This window comes from Piliocolobus tephrosceles, chromosome 21, assembly GCF_002776525.5.
Source record: "Piliocolobus tephrosceles isolate RC106 chromosome 21, ASM277652v3, whole genome shotgun sequence".
Taxonomy (NCBI): domain Eukaryota; kingdom Metazoa; phylum Chordata; class Mammalia; order Primates; family Cercopithecidae; genus Piliocolobus; species Piliocolobus tephrosceles.
The window spans coordinates 11,159,010-11,175,985 of record NC_045454.1 but is presented as its reverse complement, the minus strand read 5'-3'; the positions used below and the strand labels follow the sequence as shown (position 1 = coordinate 11,175,985).

Sequence of the window (16,976 nt, the reverse complement as noted above, 5' to 3'; positions counted from 1 at the left end):
GCAGATAACCTGAGGTCAGGAGTTCGAGACCAGCCTGTCCAACATGGCGAAACAGCATCTCTACTAAAAATACAAAAATTGGCCAGGCTTGGTAGCACATGCCTGTAGTACCAGCTACTCGGGAGGCTGAGGCAGGAGAAGTGCTTGAACCCTGGAGGTGGAGGTTGTGGTGAGCCAAGATCGTGCCACTGCACTCCAGCCTGGGGGACAAAGAGAGACTCTGTTTCAAAAAAAAAAAAAAATTTAATTAAATAAATAAAACAGAGTGTATTATGGAATTATGTAAATTTAAGGTATAGTACTAGCAGAATAACCAACACATAGTTGTTGAATATTACAGGGGCCAAAATAGGCCAGAGATCATTTCTGTCTTATGTACCTTTTTGTCTCCAACAGGGTTGATACTAGGATGACACAAGCAAAGTGTCCAGCTTGCAAAATTTTAAAAGGACCTCAGTCTTAGATGCCAATTCCTCTCTTACACAGGACTGAGAATATGTGCCTCATTAAATTTTGTGCCCTTGCCTCCCCTTAGTCCCAGTCCTGATCTCCAGTGCTCAACTTCATACTTGGCACAAGTCTGGTGTTCAATAAACATTTGTTGAATGAATGAATGCATTTGCAACAAGAAAACAGACACAGCCCTCACCCTCACAGCATGCACAGTATAACAGGAAAAATGGACTTAAATGACATAACACAAATAAATTTTAAGGCCAGGGGCAGTGATCATCCCTGTAATCCCAGCACTTTGGGAGGCCGAGGTGGGTGGATCACCTGAGGTTGGGAGTTCAAGAGCAGTCTGGCCAACATGGTGAAACCCCATCTCTACTAAAAGTACAAAAATTAGCTGGGCATGGTAGTGTGTGACTGTACTCCCAGCTACTTGGGAGGCTGAGGCACGAGAATCACTTGAACCTGGGAGGCAGAGGTTGTTGTGAGCTGAGAGTGTGCCACTTCACTCCAGCCTGGGCAACAGAATGAAATTCTGTCTCAAAAGAAAATAAAAAAAGGCCAGGCGCGGTGGCTCATGCCTGTAATCCCAGCACTTTGGGAGGCCAAGGTGGTCAGATCACTGAAGGTCAGGAGTCTGGGACCAGCCTGGCCAACATGATGAAACCCTGTCTCAACTAAAAATACTTTTAAAAAAATTAGCCGGGTATGGTGGCAGGCGCCTGTAATTCCAGCTACTCGGGAGACTGAGGTAGGAGAATCGCTTGAACCCAGAAGGCGGAGGTTGCAGTGAACCGAGATCGTGCCATCGCTCTCCAGCCGGGGGGGACAAGAGCAAGATTTTGTCTCCAAAAAATAAATAAATAAATAAATAAATAAATAAAAGAAGGCCAGGGGCGGTGGCTCACACCCATAATCCCAGCGCTTTGAAAGGCAGAGACGGGTGGATCACCTGAGGTGAGGAGTTCAAGACCAGCTTGATCAATATGGTAAAATTTCGTCTCCACTAAAAATACAAAAATTAGCCAGGCATGGTGGTGTGCAACTGTAGTCCCAGCTACTAGGAAGGCTGAACAGGAGAACTGCTTGAACCCAGGAGGCAGAGGTTGCAGTGAGCCAAGATCGTACCACGGCACTCCAGCCTGGGCTACAGAGCGAGACTCCATCTAAAAAAAAAAAAAAAAAAGATATTAGCCAGTGCTACAGTCACGAGAACACTGTCTTTTTTTTTTTTTCTTTTTTTCTTTTCTGAGACAGGGTCTTGCACTATAACCCATACTGGCATGCAGTGGTACAATCACAGCTCACTGCAGCTTCAACCTCCAGGGCTCAAACAATCCTCCCACCTCAGCCTTCTGAGTAGTGGGAACTACAGGCACGCGCCACCATGCCCAGCTAATTTTTAAATTTTTTGGAAAGAAGAGGTCTTGCTACATTTTCCAGGCTGGCATGTGAACGCTTGACCGGAGCTGAAGCACCTGTGTTCCAGGTGGCTCGATCCTGTGGTTGGTAAACGAATGCTGGCTATTGGCCAGAGGTCTCAGTTCCTCTCCACGTGGATCTGTCCACAAGGACATATGAATGTCCTCACATGGCAGCTGTTTTCCCAAAGCATGAGTGATCTAAGAAAGAGCATGGTGGAAGCTGCTATGTCTTATATGACCTTGCCTCAGATCTTTTATGACACTGTCATTTCCACAATGTTCTATTGGTACCTAATCAGCCCTGTCCAATGCAGGAGGCAATGCAAATACCAGCTGAGACTCACTAGGGTCCATCGTGGAGGCTGGCTGCCACAGCTGCTCATAATGGGTACCTAGCCGAGTTGAAGAGTTAGTGACAGCTTCCTAGACGGGGTGACATTTGAGCTGAGATCACAAGGACGAGTGGAGCTGGGCATGGTGGTGCATGCCTGTAATCCCAGCTACTCAGGAGAATCACTTGAACCTGGGAGGTGGAGGTTGCAGTGAGCAGAGATCGTGCCACTGCACTCCAGCCTGGGCAACGGAGTAAGACTCCGTCTCGAAACAAAAACAAAAACAAAAAACAAAAAAACAAGCACAGTGGCTCATGCCTCTAATCCCAGCACTTTGAGAGGCCAAGGTGGGCGGATCACTTGAGGTCAGGAGTTTGACACCAGCCTGGACAACATGGTGAAAGCCCGTCTCTACTAAAAATATAAAAATTAGCTGGGCGTGGTGGTGCGTGCTGTAATCCCACCTACTTGGGAGGCAGAGGCAGGAGAATCGCTTGAACCTGGGAAGCAGAGGTTGCTGTGAGCCGAGATGGCGCCACTGCACTCCAGCCTCTGCGACAGAGCAAGCTTCCTTTTCAAAAAAAAAAAAAGGAGTGGAAATTAACCAAGCAAGGATTAGTGTCCAGGGTGGGGCAGAGTGCTGGACACAGGTAGAGAGAAGATCAAAACAACTTTGTCTCAACCCTGAGAAGTCTCATGGCTTGAGTGGTTTCGAGTCTGTTTGGGGCTACGTGGCACAGACATAGAAAAGGTAAGTCCTGAAAGAACAATTATTTATTTATTTATTTTGCTAGACAGGGTCTGGAACTCCTCCTGGCCTCAAGTGATCCTCCTCCGTTAGCCTCCTAACGTGCTGGAATTACAGTCGCGAGTCAGCGCGCCCGGCCTCAATTTTAAACGTTTATTAAAATAGAGAGGTTGTGGCGGGGCGCGGTGGCTCACGCCCGTCATCCTAGCACTTTGGGAGAGCGGGGCAGGTGGATTGCCTGAGCTCAGGAGTTTGAGACCACCCTAGGCAATATGACAAAACCCCGTCTCTAATAAACATACAAAAAATCAGCCAGGCGTGGTGGCGCGCGCCTGTAGTCCCAGCTGCTTGGGAGGCTAAGGTACGAGAATCGCTTGAATCCGGGAGGCAGAGGTTGCAGTGAGCGGAGATCACGCTACTGCACTACAGTCTGAGTGACAGAGAGAGACTGTCTCAAGAAAAAAACAAAAACAAAAACAAAAAACAGAGAGGTTGGCTGGTCGCGGTGGCTCACTCCTGTAATCCCAGCACTTTGGGAGGCCGAGGTGAGCGGATCACTTCAGTCCAGGAGTTCGAGACCAGCCAGGGCAACATGGCGAGGCCCTGTCTCTACAAAAAATATAAAAATTAGCCGGGTGCACTGGCACACGCCTATAGTCCCAGATACTGTGGGGGCTGAGGTGGGAGGATCCCTTCAGCTGGGAAGGAGGAGCTTGCAGTAAGCTGTGATTGCAGCACTGCGCTCCAGCCTGGGCGACGGAGCGAGACCTTGTCTCGTTTTTTAAAAATATATATATGTTTATTATACATTCATCCAGTAGATATTTAGTGCGTATCTACTAAGCAAGGGGCCCAGACACTGGGATTCCGCGGAGAATCCGAGCATCCCCGCCTCCCGTTCCTGCCTCGTGATTGGCTGCTCTTGAGCCAATGGCTGAAGAGTCCACCGCTCCGCCAGCCCCGCGGCAAACTTCGGCTGCAGCTTCCCCGGTTCGGTTTGCAGGCGGCGCTGTGGACCCACTGACTCCTCCGTCACACGCAGACCTGGTCCCCACGCTCTCTGTTTCTTCAGACTCTCAGAAATGAAGACAGTGTATACCCCAGCGTCCCACCCTCTTTACAAAATCCTTTTGTGCATTTTTCTGCCTGTGCAGGTTTCCAATGCAGGTCCGGAATCCCACGCCCGCCTCTTATCAACCAACCCCGATGGCTCTCCCGTTGATGTGACCTCCAGACATTCGGGCCCCTAGGGCGATGCTTGGGAAATCTTGACAGCGACCCAAGCCGGCAGTCCGCACTTCTCTGGGTCGGTTAATTATTTACTCGTTTGTTTATTTATCCTGTAGTGGAGGCTAGCCGGGTGCGCGGAGGCGGCTGCCCCCAGGGAAGCCCGCTTCCTGTGGTTGACTTGCTCAACTACTGTCCGCCCTCTTGCGCACTGGAAAAAATTGCAGAGCTGGAAGTGCACCCCTTGATGGTTCCGTTCCTGCAGTAAAACAATGCCTGGGCCCCTGCCTTGTGCCTGGATCCGCGCTAGAGACCTCTACGATGACTGAGACAGCCCTGGCCCTGCCCTCAGGGGCCTCGCAGTTCGATGGGACAGACCTATCACCAGATATGGACCACCCAAGGTGGCCAGGGCTTGGACGGGAGACCTAAAGGGACTCTGGGAGCTTGGAAGAAGCAGCTGATCCAGCCTGTGGCATCAGAGAAGGCCTCCTGGAAGAGGGGACATCTGAGCTAGCATCTCAAAGAAGGCTAGAAGGACAACGACTTTGTCTCTGGCTACCATGTCCCCAGTGCCTACCACCCCCTTGTTTAGCATTGGATTTTTTTTTTCTTTCTTTTTTTTTTGAGACGGAGTCTCCTTCTTTCATCCAGCCTGGAGTGCAGTGGTGCGATTTTGGCTCACTGCAACCTCAGTCTCCCGGGTTCAAGTGATTCTCCTGCTTCAGCCTTCCAAGTAGCTGGGATTACAGGCATGCACCACTATGCCTGGCTGAATTTTGTATTTTTTGTAGAGACAGGGTTTTGCCATGTTGTCCAGGCTGGTTTCGAACTCCTGGCCTCAAGCAATCCACCCACCTCAGCCTCCAAAGTGCTGGGATTACAGGCCTGAGCTACTGCGCCTGGCCGACTCGTTCATTTTTATTTATTAACAAGTTTTAATTGTGGGTCATTTGCCAGACTTTGGAACCAGCCAGAGTCCCCTGCCTTCAGAGGGCTCACACACAAAATGGTGATACCAACACAGAACTTCATTTAATCTTTTTAGAGACAGGTCTGGTCCTGTGGCCCAGGCTGGAGTGCAGTGGCACAATCATAGCTCACTGAAGGCTTGAACTGCTGGACTCAAGTGATCTTTCTTCTTCAGTCTCCCAAAGTGCTGGGATCCAACACAGAACTGCAAACCCTGAACCCTGAAGAAATGTTATGTGTAGTAACGTGACCCAGTTGTCTGGGTTTATATCTCAAACCTTCTACTTACTAGCTGTGTAACCTCTCTGTATCTTATAACTTACTCATAAGGTTGTTGTGAGGATTCAGTGAGTTAATGGGTCTAAAGTGGTTTTAAACTGCTGCCTGGCATGTCCAGGTATTGTGGCTCATGCCTGTAAACTCAGCGTTTTGGGAGGCTAAGGCAGGAGGCTTGCTTGAGGTCAGGAGTTTGAGACCACCCTGGGCAACACAGCAAGACTCTGTATCTACCAAAAGAAAAAAAAATTGACCAAGTGTCATGCTGAGGTCATGTAGTTTCAGTTGCTCAGGAGGATTGCTTGAGTCCAGGAAGTTGAGGCTGCAGTGAGCCATGATTGGTCCACTGCACTCCAGCCTGGGCAACAAAGCAAGACCCTGTCGCCAAAAAAAAAAAAAAAAAAAAAAATCCACAAAAAAACAAACAAAAAGAATGTTGACTAGCCTGGCCAACATAGTGAAACCCAATCTCTATTAAAAATACAAACATTTGCCAAGTGTGGTGGCATGCAACTGTAGTCCCAGCTACTCGGGAGGCTGAGGCAGGAGTATCGCTTGAACCTGTGAGGTGGAGGTTGCAGTGAGCCGAGACCACACCACTGCACTACAGCCTGGATGCCAGAGTGAGACTCCAAAAAAAAAAAAAAAAAAAAAAAAAAAGTTGTGGCCAGGCTTTGGGAGGCTGAGATGGGTGGATAGCTTGAGGCCAGGAGTTCCAGACCAGCCTCATCCGAACAGGTGAAACCCTGTCTCTACTAAAAATACAAAAATTAGCCAGGTGTGGCGCCTGTAGTCCCAGCTACTCAGGAGGCTGAGGTAGAAGAATCGTTTGAACCCGGGAGGTGGAGGTTGCAGTGAGCTGAGATTGCACCACTGCACTCCAGCCTAGGTAACAGAACAAGACTCCGTCTTGAAGAAAAAAAAAAATTAGTGAGGCATGGCGGCACAAGTTTGTAATCCCAGCTGTAATCCCAGACTCTGTCTCAAAATAAAAAATTTAAAAAAGACTGTTGCTTGGCACAAAGTACTCATTTTTATTATTAAAGAACGAGGGATTAGGCCAAATCTGGGAGACTACCCTGAGAAGGTGACTTCAAGCTGAGAATCGAAGGGTAAATCAGAGCTGATGGGCTCCCAAGGGGTTTGGGGGATCCAGCGTGAGCCCAATGGTCCTTGTTCTCCAGGTGTTGCCAGTTCACAAATTTAAGACTGAAAAGACCTGGAACACTGCATAGGTGTTAACGACATTAATTTGAAGTAAGGGTATCAGGAATTCACTGCCCCCCACCTTGTCTTTCCTGTGTCTCCTCAAGTAATCTCAAAAGTCCCTTACACACCACGGTTTGTAATGACAGCCCACGCACTCGATTTGGCAGCCCCGCAGTGCTTAAAGAAAAGTTGTTGTTGTTTCAAGCCACTAACATCTAAAAATCCGATTGAATGCATTGAAAGTATTTTTTTTTTTTTTTTTTTTTTTTTTGAGACGGAGTCTCCCTCTGCTGCCCAGGCTGGAGTCCAGTGCGATCTCGACTCACTGCAACCTCTCCTTCCCGAGTTTAAGCCATTCTCCTGCCTCAGCCTGCCGAGTAGCTGGGATTACAGGCGCCCGCCACGACGCCCACCTAATTTTTGTATTTTTAGTAGAGACAGGGTTTCATGTTGGCCAGGCTGGTCTCGACCTCCTGATCTCAAGTGATCCGCCCGCCTTGGCCTCCTAAAGTGCTGGGATTACAGGCGTGAGTCACCACGTCCGGCCCTAAAAGTGCTACATTTACAAAAAAAAAAAAAGGAAAATCCTTTAATATAAAAAGCTTTATTGAGACAGAGTCTCACTGTATCACCCAGGCTGGAGTCAGTGGCCGGATCTCAGCTCACTGCAAGCTCCCCCTCCCGGGTTTACGCCATTCTCCTGCCTCAGCCTCCTGAATAGCTGGGACTACAGGCGCCTGCTACCTCGCCTGGCTAGTTTTTTGTATTTTTTAGTAGAGACGGGGTTTCACCGTATTAGCCAGGATGGTCTCGATCTCCTGACCTTGTGATCTGCCCATCTCGGCCTCCCAAAGTGCTGGGATTACAGGCGTGAGCCACCGCGCCTGGCCATAAAAAGTTTTATTAATGGAATAAACGAGCCCATGTAATTTTATTTAGCAACGCTTACAGAGCGGTTACTATATGCAAGGCTTGATTTCCAGAGCTTTACAAAATATAATCTATTTAATTTTCACAGCAGCCCTACGAGACAGGTATGATTATTATCCCATTTTATAGATGAAGAGGCAGATGGCAGAAATGCCAAATGTAATAGGAAACAGACTTTCTTCATGCATTCCACAAATATTGGCTCGGCGCCCGGGAAGCTCATCTTCCACGATCTGTATTTCCGGAGTAGTCCCAGAGGAACACCTCCTCAGTTCAGAGGAGTCAAGGGTTACAGCGGTGCCCTCTCCCATCACTACTCTTTTCCCTTCAGGCGCCCTAATTGACATTTTATTTGTAGTCATTTGCACAATGCTAAGTGACAGGCTTGGGCTGCACACAGTACCAGGCCGTCTTCCCTCTCCTGGGGATCAGGCGATCACAGAACCAAAAACAAGTTGCAAGGACGCGCGCGTTGGCTGCAGATTTTCTTCACAGCCAGGAGAAAGAACACGCGCTCTCCATCCCCGCCTCTTCTTCCGGGACGACGAATTGCGGGGCTCGGATTGGGCTGAGGCGGGCCACGCCTCCTCATGTCCTCCAGTCAACTCCTTCTCTGGTGCGCTCCCTCCTTCTCAGCCCCGCCCCGCCGCCCCACGTTACGTCGCTCCTTCTGGCCTCCTCCGTTATCCCGGGGGCTGCGGCTGGCGCGGCAAACCCACCTCCCATTGCTTCCCATTGGCTGCTCAGGTCCCGCGCGAGCGGGATCGCGCCCTTCGCCCCCCACCCCCAAAACCGGGCCATGCCTCTCTCCTTCGGCTTTCTCCAGAAGCCAGCGCGAGGTGGCAGATCGGCTGCTTGAGGCGCGCGCGGAGACGCGCGCTCCTCCTGCGGGCCACTCCCTCTGCCCTGCGCCAACAGCTGCGCCGGCTGGCAGCCCCCCGCGCACGCGCGCTCCCCCACCCCGCTCCCTCTGCTCGTTTGCAGCTCGCCTAGCACTCAGTCGCGACGGCGGCCGCCGCAGTAGCTGCATTTTTTGGGGGCGCACGCGCACTGCACCGTCCGCGGCCGTTCCTAACCTCAGGCAGCGGCGGTGGCAGTGAGCCCCTCGGGTGCGCACGCGCTCTGACCTCTCCCCACTGCCTCGCTGGTTGTCCCTTCGCGGCGCGCGCCCAGGGGCCGTTATCCCCCTGCAACGGTCCACGCGCCGCGCACGCGCAGTAGCGAGGGGGCGCGCGCGCGGGAGCGGCCGTCGCAGGAAGGAGGTGCCGCCACTGCCGCCATTGCGAGGGAGGGAGGGAGGGAGGGAGTGAGCGAGGCTGGTCCGCCCTCCCCCTGGTTCCCGCCCCTCCCCCCTTCCCCTCCCCGCCCCCCGCCCCGAGGGAAAGCCGCGGCGCGGCGGCAGGAGGAGGTGGAGGAGGCGGAGGAGGGAACCCGCGAGGGAGGGTCCGCCCGGCCCCCCGCCGCCGGAGCCGCCGCCGCCGCCTCAGCCGCCGCTGGACTAGGAGCAGGGGAACATGGCGCCGGGGCCCCCGTCGTTGCTGCCGGGATTCTGGAGGCCAGGGCCGCGCTGAGGGCGCCCAGCTGGTGAGTGCGCGAGCTCACGGGCCCCGGGCGGCGAGGCCGGGCGCCGCCCCGCTGCGGGGTCCAGGGGGAGGCGGGGACGGCGGGGCCCGGAGCCCGCGAACAATGGAGGAGCTGGAGGGGGAGGGGAGGAGCGGCCCCCCCAGCCCCCCGGGCCCCGCCGTCCCCGTCGCTGCGCGCGTCGGCCCGGCCCGTGGGGCCTTTCTGCCCTTTGGACCTACCCCTGCCCGCCCCAGCCCTGCTGTCCCTGCCGCCGCCCCCACCCCCGACCCGTTGGGATCTCGGTGTCTGCCTCAGAGCCTCCCCGACTTCAGCCAACCGGCTCCAGTTCTGCGACCCCCTTCCCTCTTCCACCCCTCCATAATGCCCTTCGCTCCTCCCGGGCTCTGCAGTGCTCCTGGGACCCACCTTTTTCTCATTGACCATTCTGCATCTCTTAATTGTGGCTCCCACTTTTGAGATCCGTGACCCTTATGCCTCTTCTCGATTCTGCTCTCACCACCCTTCAGATCTGTCCTCGGCCCCTTCTTTGACCTACCTGCTGTGCTATTATTCTTGTCTCAGAATATGTTGCACCCTGGGAGCTGTCCCTTTAGGACCTGCGGTTCCAACCCCTTGGAGATCCATCTGAGACCCCTATTCAACCAGGCACTGCTGCCCCAGGTCTTCCCCTTGGACTTAATCCGGTTCCCTCGTGGGCCCTACTATCTGCATTTCTGTCTGCCCTCTCACAGAGCCTGCTGCACCCCGGGATGCCCCTCGGCTGGCCTTCTGACCCTTCCGTGCCCCAGTTCATTCCCCTGATCCTCTCGGGCTTGACTGCACCGCGCTTGCCTCTTCCCCTTCTCAGCTCTTGTTACGTTTGCCATTCAGACCCTTTCCTCTCTTCCGTACCTTTCTGCCTCTCAGCTCTGCCCCTTGCCCGACCTCAGATCTTGCTGCTCTCCCCTCACCTGCTTGCTTCTGACTCTGCCTTCCCGAGAAGCAGCCTCCTCCTGCTTCTCTGACTCTGCAGGTCTCCCATTTCTGCTATTCACTCAACTGATCTGTCCCTAACTCAGACTGCCTTCAGTTTCAGCCCCAGTGTTCTCTTGGAGGTTTCCTCTCTCCCCCACCTCCTTTTTGGCACTCCTCTGAGCTACTGCATTCATTTGCTACTCCTTTCTTTGGCCTGTCTCTCCTTCAGTTCTCTGCCTAAAAACTGCTTTCTGTCCCCTTTGCTCCAACTCCTCTCCTCCCCGTTTTAGCCCTTAGACATACCCTTTAACGTCACTATACCTCTGATACCTCCCGGGCTGATCACCCATCATCCCCTTCCCGTTCTGCATCTCACAGACCTGCCCCTAGATCCATTTTGTACCTGCACTTTCTCCTCGTTTTTTTCAATTCTGCCCCATCCTCTATTTAGTGTTTCCCTCCCCAGCTCGGCTCCTTCGGAGCTGTCCACTTGCCCGCATATTTTTAGACCGGTTTTTAACTTCTGTATTGCCGTCCGCGCTTGGAGCGGTCCTTTAACACTGGGGTTCTTGTCACTGTGTCCCCTCTCTGTTCCCTCCCGAGTCTTAAGTTTTCCACATAACATTCTCTTCCCCCCACCATTTTGATTCAGCCCTCACCCTTCACTCTGCTTTATTTGCCCACCCTCCACTGCCCTGCCTCTTGTCTTCTTTTGGAGTTCTCGCTCCCTCCTATTGTGACATTAAGATGTCTTCTTAATCATTCTTTCCTATGTATCCCCCCACCTTCCTCTTGGAGCTGCCTCAGTGCTGTGATAGATTCTCACTCCCCTTACTCCCCTTTGATATCCCTCTCCCAATTCTGTTCCTCTTGAACTTGTTTCCTTCCTTACCTTTTTTTTTCCCCTTTCCCCTTGTGTCTTGGCAGGCGCCTTCTCTTCCCATTTAGTTCCTATCAGACCTGCTCATCGCAGCTCACCACCCGTGGCCCACCCATTCCCCATTGAGCACTTCCCCTTTCAGGCATATCTTTCTCTGTTCTCCATCCCTCTGCTGCAGAGGCAAAGGGGCTGGATTGGGCCTTAGGCTCTCAGGCTCTGAGACTGCAGAATCTCTCTCTGCGCCCTAACCCTGAGGGTTCTATCCCCAGGGATCCTGAGAGATCTGGGTAAATAGGTGGGGGTTGGTTGATTGTTACTGCTCTCTGGAGTCTGGGAGTGTCTCCCCCATTTCTCCCACTTCCACTAGGTTAGTAGTGTCGGGGGAGGTAGATCTCTTTCCATTGCCCCATTTTGTTTTCTCTGCTGTTTGCTCTCCCCCTTCCGATCTCTGGGCTCTGCAGCTTTGTGTCCTTTGGAAAATGGGATTGCAGCTGCTCACAGATCTTTATTCTCTTTCTCACTTTCCCTCTTTCCTTCTCTGAGTGGTTGCATACAGTACCCTCTCTCCTATTCCACCTCTAAGCCAGCACCCCTAGGAGTGTGTTTTTTTTTCCCCCAGCTGACAAGTCATTTTGTTTTACCTCTAGCTGGGGAAATGCCAGTTCTCGGATTCTCCCGATCCCACTGGGGGTTATGGCCACACTTGGACCTAGGGAAGCTGCAGTCTTGCCTTCCCTAATGGCCTCTGGTTTGCAGTGTGACCTTGGGGGAGGGGATGGGGAAGGTAGGCTTCTTTCTTTTTCACCTCTGCTCCGGGGAAGGCTCCAGCTTCCTGGTGTTCAAAATGGTGAGGGCTTGGGTTTGGAAAGCACTTTGCGGTTGTTTGTTGAAAGAGAGAGTGCCAAGTGTCACTCAGATTTCTGCCCTCTGGTATTGCAGGCTCTCCCTGCCACAGGAGCTGAGTGCCTCTGGGCAGATCCATGCTAGATTCTGGGGCTCATTGGTGTACAAGGGGTGTGTGGGTGGGCACTGACATTCCTTAAGCTTTTTGAGTGACCTGGTTTGGTAGAGTTAGAAAAGGATGCCAGGAACTGGCGGATGTGATTGGATTTTTAGTCTTATTATCTGAGAAATGAGTCTTAGCTACCATTCCTGAGCAATTTTCTTTAATGACTATATTGTTGGGGGGTGGGGGGGATTTAGGAAGTTCATTCAGGGGTAAAGGTGGTTTTTACAGAAAATCTATCCAACCATTTTCCTTCCTTAACTTGGGAAAGGGGATCTTTTGCATGTTCTAGGTTTATTTATTTTATTTCTTAAGTAAATCAAAAGCCTGATTTTTTTTCCCTGCTGTGGCCTAGGGCAATTGTATATTAAAGTAGCCATCCAACTGTGAAGGAGCATTTACTGGAAGGACTTTCTTAACTGAGCTATGATCAAACTTTGTTTATTTTAGTACTTATTTAGAAATAATTCTATGTGGACACATTTGAAATAAAAAACATTCACTGTCATCTACAGAGTTGGACCATTCACTCATCAAATATTAGGGCATTTGTATATGAGACAGTGAAGAGGGCTGATAGTAGATCTGTATGGCTCCTTGAACTTTTTAAAATTTTCTGACAGAATCTGGTAATTTTAATGATCTATGTATGGCATGGGTTTTCACCATTATTGACTTAAAGATTTTTGATTCATTTCTGTTGGTGCATTTTTAGCCTTGTATATCATGATTAATTTCCTGAATTTATCTTAGAGTTTGTGTTACCCATGTTAGTATCAATGGTTGTTTTGTTTTTTATTCTTAATATAGAAGTGACAGATAATTAAGAATAAAAACAACTGTGTATGCAGTACTGCTTAAATGTGTGTCCCAGAGTTTTAATATCATTGGCAGCATAAAAAGGTCCTGCATGCCAAAAGCCTAAGTTTACATAATAGGGAGAGAGGAAACACAGAATAAAGAGCTGATTTTTCCACCTGCACTGCTAACCGATGTTCTTAAAGACTGTCAGATTTCTCTGAGGCCAGCAGAGGCCCCAACTCCAGCATTGACATTTGCTTTCATGATGGAATTGGGTGCTACAGAAATGTGAGGTGGTAGCCTTGGCCTTCTGGCACAGTTAATATGCCATTTGGAGTCGGGGGGCTGGAGCAGGAGATGGCGGTAGACAACTGCTTTCAACGTAGTAACATGTTTTCAAGGGCTCTTTCCCTGCCTAGGAAATCTTTGTAAAGACTTTTAAAAACTAATCTGATCAAAGTTCCTCGTTTAAGTCATCATCTTGTTTTCAACTAACCTTTTTTTGGCCATCCCCCCCCCTTTTACCTGCCACCCATTTTCCTTGGCATGATAAAGGTTGACACATTTAGGATGGTGACAAATCAGAAAATACTCATTCTTCTTGATCCAGAAGAGAAGAAGTTGAAAGAAGTTGTCGGTGTGCAGATTCATGGGCAGATCCATGGACCTTGATGGTGACTTTTGGCAAAGGACACAGCCTGGGAGGGGTGGGGGCTGCACAGGTGACAGTAAACCATAGCCTGATAGATGTTTGGTGAGTCTGCATGTGAGGAGGTGAGGCATCAGGTCAATATAGTTGGACATTGAAAAGATTGGAGTGGCTGTTGGTCTCCGTCTAGTCTGGTCTGCTTCCCATCTTTGGTCCACTGTGGTCTTCTGAGAGGTGTTAGGCTGCTTGCAGGGTCTTCCTGTGATCTGCTATGACTATTTGCAGTCACCACCTGGCAGTCTAAACAATGTCTTGATTTACACAGTCATCGTGACTTTTTTTTTTTTTTTTTTTTTGAGACGGAGTTTCACTCTTGTTGCCCAGGCTGGAGTACAGTGGCGCAATCTCAGCTCCCCACAACCTCCGCCTTCCGGGTTCAAGCGATTCTCCTGCCTCAGCCTCGCAAGTAGCTGGGATTACAGGCATGCGCCACCATGGCAGGTTAATTTTTGTATTTTTAGTAGAGATGGGGTTTCATCATGTTGTCCAGGCTGATCTTGAACTCCTGACTTCAAGTGATCCACCTGCCTCGGCCTCCCAAAGTACTGGGATTACAGGCATGAGCCACCACACCTGACCTGTTTTTTCCTTTTTTAGAAAAATCTTCTGTTACTCATCACGGCACTATCCATGATGTCCAGTTGGTCTAGCCTCCTCATTTACAGATGGAGGAATAGAAGGCTGGCATAACGCATTGTGACAGGCTTCCTGCCACAGCAGAAAAGTACTGGACTTATATAAGGGCAGGGACCTGCCTTCTGATCTAGGCCTTGTCCTAATTAGTTGGGACCTTGAACAAATTGCTTTACCTCTCTGGGCTTCACCTTCCTAGTCTGAAGCCTCGTGTGCTGTCCAGGTCTGATTGTAGATTCTTGTTGTCCTGGGTCACTTACCAAGTTAGAGCTGGGGCTTAGGACTAAGCTCCTGTTGCTGCTCTTTGATTCCTCCCTCGCCTGCCAATCCCCAACTGCCTGTCATCAAGTCCTGTAACCCGGAGTTTGTGTAGGGTGCTCTTTCCCTGGGAGACGCAGTAAAATGAACTGGATTACCCTTGTTGTATACTTTTTCAGATATAAAAGAAACACTGCCTGTTTTTCAGCCATTCACATGGAAATTACTTTATAATTTAGGGGGATGGGATTACCCAGATTATATTAGCTACATAACTAAAACCATATATCTCTTTTAAAAACAATATGGAATTTTTCAAGCTGAGTCATTGTTGACCTAGGCTCTCAAACAGCAATGGTCTGAATAGCACTTGTATTCCTGGCATTAAGAAATGCAAACAAATAATTCATGTTCATCTTCCCGAAAGTTTCTTTCTATTTAACTTTTGATCCAGTGCTTTATCAGGCTTCATCTATGAAGAATTCTTGAAGATAACTTTTGGCGTCTGTCAATCTAATTTTCATTTATTTGCTTCTCTGATATTGAGAAATGCCATTAAGTTGATGTATTAGCAGAGAACCAGATACTTTCAGCCATGAAGTGTCATTACAGGAAAGTAATATTTATTTTAGTTGAAAATAGCCAGACTTGCCTATCTCTCTCATTTTCCTTTATTGAAACAAACATTTTCTTTTTATGCACTTTGCAGCAGTTGTGACTGTTGTATTATAGATCTGTAGGTATTTCCTGCCCCTTTTGCTCTCCTAATATCTCTGCATTCTTACTTGGATGATGTCCTCATCCTGGCCACTGTAGTAAATTGGTAATTGAATTTGAACAACTGAGAGGCAACTTCCTATGATGTAAAGAATGTTGAAGAAACCTGGGTGCTAGCCCTAGCCCTGCCATTTACCAGCCGTGTAACTAGCCAAATCATTTTCATTTCTCTGGACTACAGTTCCTTCGTTTGAAAAATGAAGGGATTATACTAGTTAGTTCCCATTCTGCCTTATGTTGTGGCTAATAATAGATTGTCATCTCTCTATAGATAGATAGTAAACTCCTGAGGATGAGGAACCTCTTACATTATCTTTGATTTCCCACCACACCTAGCAGAATACTTTGTACTTGTTAGGCCCCCATTGCATCTATGTTGGTAGAAGATAAAACAGGTGCCAGAGTCTTTTTTTTTTAGATGTTTGTACCAAATGTAATGGCCATTTGCAGACTTTAAGTGCTTAGAGGGCCTGCTGTCCTGGTCAGCTTTTTTTTTTTCTTTCTTTCTTTTTTTTTTTTTTGAGACGGACTCTTGCTCTATCGCCCAGTCTGGAGTGCAGTGGCGAGATCTCGGCTCACTGCAACCTCCGCCTCCTGAATTCCAGCTATTCTCATGCCTCAACCTCCCAAGTGGCTGGGATTGCAGGCGCACGCCCACCATGCCCATCTAATTTTTATATTTTTAGTAGAGACGGAGTTTTGCCACGTTGGCCAGCCTGGTCTCGAACTCTTGACCTCAGGTGAGCCACCCGCCTTGGCCTCCCAAAGTGCTGGGATTACAGACGTGAGCCACTGCGCCTGGCCCTGGCCCTGGCCCAGGATACTTTAATCCGCGTACTTGCTGTATTATAAATTTCTTGATCATGGTGACACAGTTAATAAGTAGTAAGGCAGTGTTAAGAATCCAGATCTGTCTGATTTCAAAATTTGTGTTTATTTTATTAGGCTACGTTGCCTCTCTGGGCCTATAATAATTAGCATAGTTCATCACCTTAAGGAATTTATAGTCAGTTGTAAACAATTAACTATATAGGGTGAAGGGAAGTAAATGTTGAATAGACTATTCTGATTGGTATCTGGCTCCTTGGGACATAATCCTGTATTAATAGTCTTGAAGACTTTCATATTCAGAGATTTGAGCACACAGTAGGTTCCGTATCACAGTATTTTGAAAAGAATCTACACCACAAGTACCAGCTTGCCTTTTTAGCCAGCATATTTGGAAAAGTTGAGCATTTTATTTCTGACCTGGATTCAAACACAGGTGTAACAAAACTGTAAGTAAACTAGTCTAACAGGAAGAAGGTAGAGATGTTTGGTCATGTGATAACTCCTTAAATCTACATTTTTTTCAGCAAGTAGAAAAGTATTTGGGTAGCTACAAATTGAGATATTTTCTTTAGGTAGGCAACTAAAAATATATGCACAGAATATATACAACTACAATTTGTCAATTTACAATTAAAAATACAAAAAAGAAACATACAGATAGAAATACATCTTTCCTCTTGAGTTATTTATGTGGAGCTCACTATGATACTTTTTTTTTTTTTTTTTTCTCGTGACGTAGTCTTCCTCTGTCACTCAGGCTGGAGCATAGTGGTGCTCACTCAGCTCACTGCAACCTTCACCTCCCAGGTTCAAGTGATTCTCCTGCTTCAGCCTCCCAAGTAGCTGGGATTACAGGCGCTCGCCACCATGCCTGGCTAGTTTTTTGTATTTTTAGTAGTGATGGGGTTTCACCATGTTGGCCAGGCTGGTCTTGAACTCCTGACCTCAGGTGATCCTTATGCTTCGGCCTCC

The 16,976-nt window shown here is 49.2% G+C and overlaps 1 protein-coding gene across 1 annotated transcript in view; it reads left to right on the top strand.

Moving 5' to 3' along the window:
• Positions 1-8,867: 8,867 nt before the first annotated feature.
• Positions 8,868-16,976, top strand: part of ARHGAP35 (Rho GTPase activating protein 35) — a 149,119-nt gene continuing 141,010 nt past the window's right edge. The window contains exon 1 of the mRNA XM_023182249.3: positions 8,868-9,155. The gene's annotated coding sequence lies outside the window, so the exon portion shown is untranslated. The remainder of the gene's footprint in view (positions 9,156-16,976) is intronic.